The sequence below is a fragment of the Ipomoea triloba genome, chromosome 11, assembly GCF_003576645.1.
Source record: "Ipomoea triloba cultivar NCNSP0323 chromosome 11, ASM357664v1".
NCBI lineage: Eukaryota > Viridiplantae > Streptophyta > Magnoliopsida > Solanales > Convolvulaceae > Ipomoea > Ipomoea triloba.
This window is the reverse complement of record NC_044926.1, coordinates 21,290,471-21,297,704: the sequence shown is the minus strand read 5'-3', so window position 1 is coordinate 21,297,704 and position 7,234 is coordinate 21,290,471. Positions and strand designations below refer to the sequence as shown.

Genomic DNA, 7,234 nt, shown 5'->3' with positions numbered 1-7,234 from the left:
CAACTCATTTTTCTCCACTTAATTTGTTAACATTCTCTTATAGTTTCCATATTTGACATTTTGTCTTCAATATTACTTTGACAGAATTTCAAAATATTTAAGTCATATACTAACACTAAAAAATGCCACAAAAAATTATATAATAAATAAATTCAATTAAACCTTGTTAATTAAATTAGGCACACAAAATGATACAGAATGAATAAAACCTCTATGATTTCGTACTAATTTTAAATCTAGTCAATATTTATTTACTGAAATATCTAGCGATACTAATTATTAAAAGCAGAAGTTACAAATTTCTAAGGCATCCGGTCGTTGTAGTATAGTGGTGAGTATTCCCGCCTGTCACGCGGGTGACCCGGGTTCGATCCCCGGCAACGGCGTATTTTAGCCTTTCAAAATGCTGAGTGGACTGTCTGTTTGATTTTCATTTTGGAATTGTAACAAAAACTGCTAAATCTTTAGCGTATGATGAACTAATTGTACTACCAAGAATGAAGTTGAAGTTGAGCTAGTTTAACAATGATTCATGGGTGTGAAGAGTCATTTGTACTAACTATTTCAAAATTTTAACCAAACATTTAAAAATACAAATATTTTTTTGAAAAAAGAGTTATTTTCCAAAATCATTTCATTGAAAAAATTTTGCAGATTTGAAAACCAACATTTAAGTTAAATTGAATCCTATTAAGATTAAGCTAAATATTAACTGAAAATTCATAAATATTTGTGTTAGGAACAAGTTATGTATTTACTTATTTTTTAAATTTGATTTAGATATATAAAAGGCACAAATTTCATAACACAAAACACAACAATTCATAATATAAAATATAATTACTAATTTGTTTTAGGTACAAAATTTATATTGTTAAGGTACAAAATTACATAACATAAGACACAAAAAACTTACAACATAAAGGCACATACGCATACATTATGGTCCACAAGGCACTGTAAGCTCTGGTCCATGGTATAAGAATTGCTCAAACCGTCGTTAGGTTGTCAAACTATCGGCAGTTCCAATAAAGAAAACTCATTGATCTTTGGCAGACAACTTGTATAACATGACATACCGTATGCAAGTTCTTTTAGCTACCCGACCTAGTTTCTTCCCCATCCACATAAAAACCTAAACATCATATTCACCTAAGTCCATTTATGTCATTCTCCTTTTCTGATCCAAACAAACCACCCATACTCACATTGACTGAGTGGAGTTTGGCCCATTTTAATTTCCCACTGCTTTGTTACCCATTATCATTTGACACGTTGCAGGCAAATTATGCTGTGGCCCAGGTCCACCTTGCAAGGTGGACCTGGGTCCAAAACTACGTCGTTTTTGTCTTTTTTTTTTTTTTTTAATTAGTAAACATATTGCTGAGTTGTCCAAAAATGTGTGAATGTAGAAGTTTCAAAGTGTGAATGTAGAGTACTAGAGTATATAAATCGTGAATGTAGATTTATGATTGTGTGAATGTAGATCGAGTTGCCCAGAAATGTGTGAATGTGGAGGTTTCAAATTGTGAATATGGAGTATAGAAATCGTGAATGTAGAGTTATGCATGTGTGAATCTGTAATAGAGTTAAAGAAGTTCTAGCAACTTGTAGCCCTGTAATGTGTGAATGTGGAGTTCTCAAGTTGTGAATGTAGAGTATAGGACCTGTGAATATAGAGTTTTGAATGTGTGAATGTGGAGTTTACAAATTGTGAATGTGTAGGGTATAGTGTATGTGAATGTAGAGTATAATTACTAAACATATAATCCTGTAATGTGAGAATGTGGAGTTTACAAATTGTGAATGTAGAGTATAGTGTATGTGAATGTAGATCAAGGTCCACGGCATAACAACCCCACGTTGCATGCATTGTTTCTATTAAAATGATGTCTTCCTGCTTCGTACCCCTTCCAACCCCACTCTCCTCATGCACATTGCTCCTTCACGTACACTACTCTCCCTTACCTCCCACCTCTCCCTCCACACGTACTTGTTACCTCTCCTTCTTATACGCCTCTATTCTATTCTGACTATGATGATTAGTTATAAGAAATGAATTTGTTATAGATTGTTTTAAAATAAACCAAATAAGAGCAAAGATAATTTCCTAATTTTCGATCAAATAGTAAACATAGTTTTCAAAATTTTAACCAAACATTTAAAAATAAAAATATTTTTTGAAAGATGAGTCATTTTCCAAAATCATTTCCTAGAAAAATTTTGCAGATTTGAAAACCAACCTTTAAGTTAAATTGAATCCTATTAAGATCAAAGTAAATATTAACTAAAAATTATTCAATATTTGAATATTTGACTTAAGTTTTTAGTTATAAAATTTAAATGGCTTAGTCTTAGATATTACAACCAATAAAATCTGAATATTTTAACCAATGAACCTATAAACTAATATAATAAATATATTTCCATTGAAGTAGCTTAATTATGTTTTAGGTTCCTTTCAATATTTTTTTTTTGATATTACTTATTTTTATATAATATTAAAAAATTATTATTTCTTTTATATATATATATTCTTGTGTTTTTACCAAAGACCTTGTGGTCTAGTGGCATCTGGTGTCTCAGTTAACACTCCCACATGGATGATGGGAGTGGGTTTGAGTCTCAGTGGAGGCAATTATTGACTTTTTGTGTTTCATTAGGTTGAGAAAGTAGCTATGAACAGTACTCAAAAAAAAAAATTCTTGTTTTTCTTATGCGCGTTGCCCAATATTAATATTTTATATTAAAATTTTAAATTTATTTAGATTTTAGATATTTAAATTATTGTAAATAATAATAATAATGTAAAATATTTTTATAAATTTTATATTTATATTTTAGGAAATAACTAACATATAATCCCAATATATAATGTGTATATATTATTATTATTGAAGAAAATAAGAAAATATATAGTGGATGCATGTACATGGTAATTAACAATAGTGGAAAAAATAACAGAAGTTATAACTATAGGGGTATGTTTGTCTAATATATTGTAAAGTACAACTTTTATAGCATAATGTACAAAAAAACTTAACGAAAAAAACAAACATAAATAAAGGGTATAACCTTCATTCACACTTAAAAATTATTATTTCTTTTATATATATATATATATATATATATATGTATGTATGAATGTATCATTTGGACTGCGATTGTTGTTACTTTTAGCTATTTGAAGGGATTGTGAGATACCATTCTCTTCTTTAGGTGTTCTCACATTTCCTTGTCTTTTTATTAATTTTGTCATTTTAACTCACTGAATTTTTTTCCATTGCCTTATTTATTTATTTTAATTTTTAAATTTATTGAAACACATAAAAATATGTTAATTGTATTAAAATAATAATTATTCCATAATGCTATTTGAAGGGATTGTGAGATACCATTCTCTTCTTTAGGTGTTCTCACATTTCTTTGTCTTTTTATTAATATTGTCATTTTAACTCACTGATTTTTTTTCCATTGCCTTATTTATTTATTTTAATTTTTAAAAATAATAATTATCAGCTACTAAAACCTAATATTGTAAAATTTGTGGTTGCTGGGATTCGAGCCCAAGTTTCCACGGCCACAACGTGGAATTCTTACCACTAAATTACAACTACTTACCCATTCACTTTTCTTGCATAATTTATATTCTCAAAGAAAAGGAATAGAAATTTACTCATAATTCTTATTGACAAGCTCTCCTTTTTCTGTTTTCAAAAAAAAGCTCTCCTTTTTCTTGGTGATAAGTCTTTCTTTGTTCCAGCAAGCTCAATGTTCCTGTTGCAAGGTACTTTTGCTTTGATATGATTATGATGTTGTTGAGCTCTATTTTAATAAAAAGTGCATTTACTTCTCTAATCATATATGAAGAGAAAATATCTTGTTAAGAACTCAGAAGTATGAGGGGGTGAGATAAAGGAGACTCTAGATGACTAATGGTACACGCTAGTGATAAAAAATTGGATCAATTTCATAGGTCTAAGCCTCTGGCAAGATGGCTAAAACTTAATGTGGACACTTTCATTAATGATTCTAACATAAAGATGGGCTTTGGTAGTCACTTGAAATTCTAATAGCTATTCTGTAGTAGTGAAAGGGATGCCTTGGTTTAGGGCTTTTATCCCTAAGGAAGCATAAGCAATTGGTATTCTATTAATTCTATCCGTAAACTGTTAAGTTGGATAAAAAATTCTATTAAGTTGGATCAAAAAATTCTATTAATTGTTGATGACATTAAAAATTTTGCTAGTGTTATAATTTTGTGCTCGTTAGCCCTTAACTCCTAACCGATGAACTTACGCAGAATAGATAATATTGAATGTAGAAAGAAAGAAGGCAGAGACAATATAAGATAGGATAATCAGAGTTGATTCATCAACATCCTTTTACATCTTACAAGAGGTTATATATATATATATATATATATATATATATACACACATAATAAACTATAACGAAAAAACATAAATTGAGACATAAATATGTCTGTTACATAATAAGGTCCACTAATGATATTATTTATAACACTCCCTCTTGTACATTATTTGACTTTGATGATCTTGCCTCGTTAAAAACTTGTTAGGAAAACCCGATGAAAAAATATCCTAGACAAGAAAAGAGTACGAGGTATATGATAGTATATTTGAATACATTCATGCCTCGTTAAAAACTTCACTAGGATAACCTCGTGGGAAAAACCTAGTTAAAGAAAAGAAAACATGATATTTGTAAATTCATATATTGTGCTGGTTTCCTCATTAAAAACCTAAACTTAAGAAAACTCTGTGGGAAAAACTTAGTTAAGGGAAAAAGAGTACAACCATAAGCCTTCAATGCATAATCTTCAGGATTTCGGGGTTCGCCTATTTAAGTATTTATTTGTAACTTTAACCTTAACCCAATGGGAAAAAGCTTAGTGAGGAAAAGAGTACATGGTATGTATATGTTCCAAAGTACAACTGTTAGTCCCTTTTAAGACACCATCTACAAGATTAATTCGAGGGAATGTACTTTTTGTCCTCCCCTGAAGATAACAATGTTCAAGTTCTACATAACTTAAAGTAAAGTCATTGTTTCAATATAGTGTAGAGAGGGGATATAGTACAAACTTCAGGATTATCATTAGCTAGGATTTTACAAAATAATTTTGTGACTCTTCTGGAGCATACGTGAGTTAAATATTTATATAACTTGTCCATTATCCTTTTGAATATATCCACTTAAAATTTATATAAGACAAACTTTATTATCCTCATATAGGATAGTGGAGAAAATAAAGCAAAACATAACCAATTGGGATTTGACTTCATGAGGGTCAAAACAAAAAGCTAATACCCAAGTGGCCTAAGGAAAACACACATTGCTTTATTGCATGAATTTCAAAAATCTTTATAAGCCAAAGGTACTTTGAGGATATTTTGATATTATTCCAATGTTCAATTATGTGAGGAGCACTAGGTGTTGCTAGTAATTTCATTGCAAGGACAATGTCAGTCCTTATACGATCATGGAATTTCTGATTCTATGATAGTGCTCCACTAATGATGAAGTAATGGACTTCTAGTCCCAAAAATATCCTCATTATAGTTTTTTTTATCTACTTCAAGACATTTTCAAAAAGTAGATTAATTAGTGTGCGAAATTCCTTTTAAGAAAATACTCAATCTACAAGTCAAGATAATACATGATTTTCCATGTCCTTTATTTTACAAAAAGCCCCTTGATAAGTACCTAATGTACATATTCATTTCTACAATTTCCTACTTTAGGAGGAAATTACTCAATCAATTGCTTTACTATTTCAAGTAGAGTTATATGTGTGTGTGTGTGTGTGTGTGTGTGCGTGCGTGCGCGCGCCTTTAATTACTTCTTTTATACGTTAATCAATCTAGGCACTTCTGGAACCTAGCTACGGATCTAGATTGTTATATAATATTAGCAATTTGAAGAAAATTGTGTTGTCGACAACTTATAACATTTTTAAAGAAAATCTCCCATGTATATAAAAGTTCATGGTGATTTTCGAAATTAACCAGATTATAGTCATTTTCCCAAGGATATTTATATCTGGTTGTTCTGCAACCCAGTATTATGATTATTTGGCGCACCTATAATTTTACTTGGTTTTTATCGTCGTCTAGACGATCATATTAAAGATTTAACTTTTAAGATTTTTTAGAGCTCTCAGATTTTTCAAGAGTGTCAAAAAATTCTTTATCGGGCCAATGTGGACATTTTTTTTCCAATTTTTTTGCATGGTCCCTTAGTTTAAAGTATTTTGGGAAGGTTTGATCAATTAGAAATACATTTCGATGCATCGGGCATTGAAAACGACGATGTCCAAATTTCCGGGCTGCTGGGCGCAATGTGCTTGCTGGCTTAGGCAAGTGGGTTGTGACAATTGGGCTTATTAGTACAGCGTATGTCATTTTACTTGGGCCATTCATTAAGAAGTATGGTAAGTTTACTAGATGTAGTGCTAAAACCTCTCTTCATAGTGCACTTCCTATCATTACAATTTGCAAAAAATCTGCTGCAGTGCCTAGTTCTTTTGTAAGAACATATACACCCTTCAAATATTTTTCAGCGAACCAAATGGGCTATAAGAAATTGAAATTGCAAATTGATGAAGCTACGAACAGATAAACTTCAATCTGATGAAACCTCGAAGCAACAACGAACCAAATAGGAATTTCAGACGTGATTTGAGAATTTCACATTTGATTTGGGGATTTCTGATTGAAGCTTCTTTTTTTAAAAGAATGATTGAAGCTTAGTTTGCCTAATTTGCCTAGTACATGGTAGAAGAAAGAGTAAAGAAAGAAAGGAAAGGACTAGGTGCGTACTGCAGCAGATTTTATGCAAGAAAAGGGTTTTCAAAAAAAAAAAGAAGAGTTAATAACCAATTTGGTCCCTCGACTATAGCGAAACTACCGATTTGGTCCTCGACTACCATTCTTACCAAATTACGTCCTCAACTGTGAAAAAGTTACCCGATTTCGTCCTCCGTCTAATTCACTGTCAAGTGTCCGTCTAAATGAAGGACAACAAAGTAATTTCACAAGCATTGACTGGAGGACCAAATAAACTNGACAACAAAGTAATTTCACAAGCATTGACTGGAGGACCAAATAAACTAACGATTGACCTGGCGGTGTAGAATAGAGTCTTTGTTAAAAATCCCCAAATCCATTAGCGATTAACCCTAAATACGAAAAAAGAAAAATCTTCATCC

General features: G+C 30.9%; 1 non-coding gene across 1 annotated transcript; it reads left to right on the top strand.

Moving 5' to 3' along the window:
* Positions 1-314: 314 nt before the first annotated feature.
* Positions 315-386, top strand: TRNAD-GUC. The gene has a single exon. It is a non-coding gene; the product is annotated as a tRNA-Asp (tRNA).
* Positions 387-7,234: the final 6,848 nt, after the last annotated feature.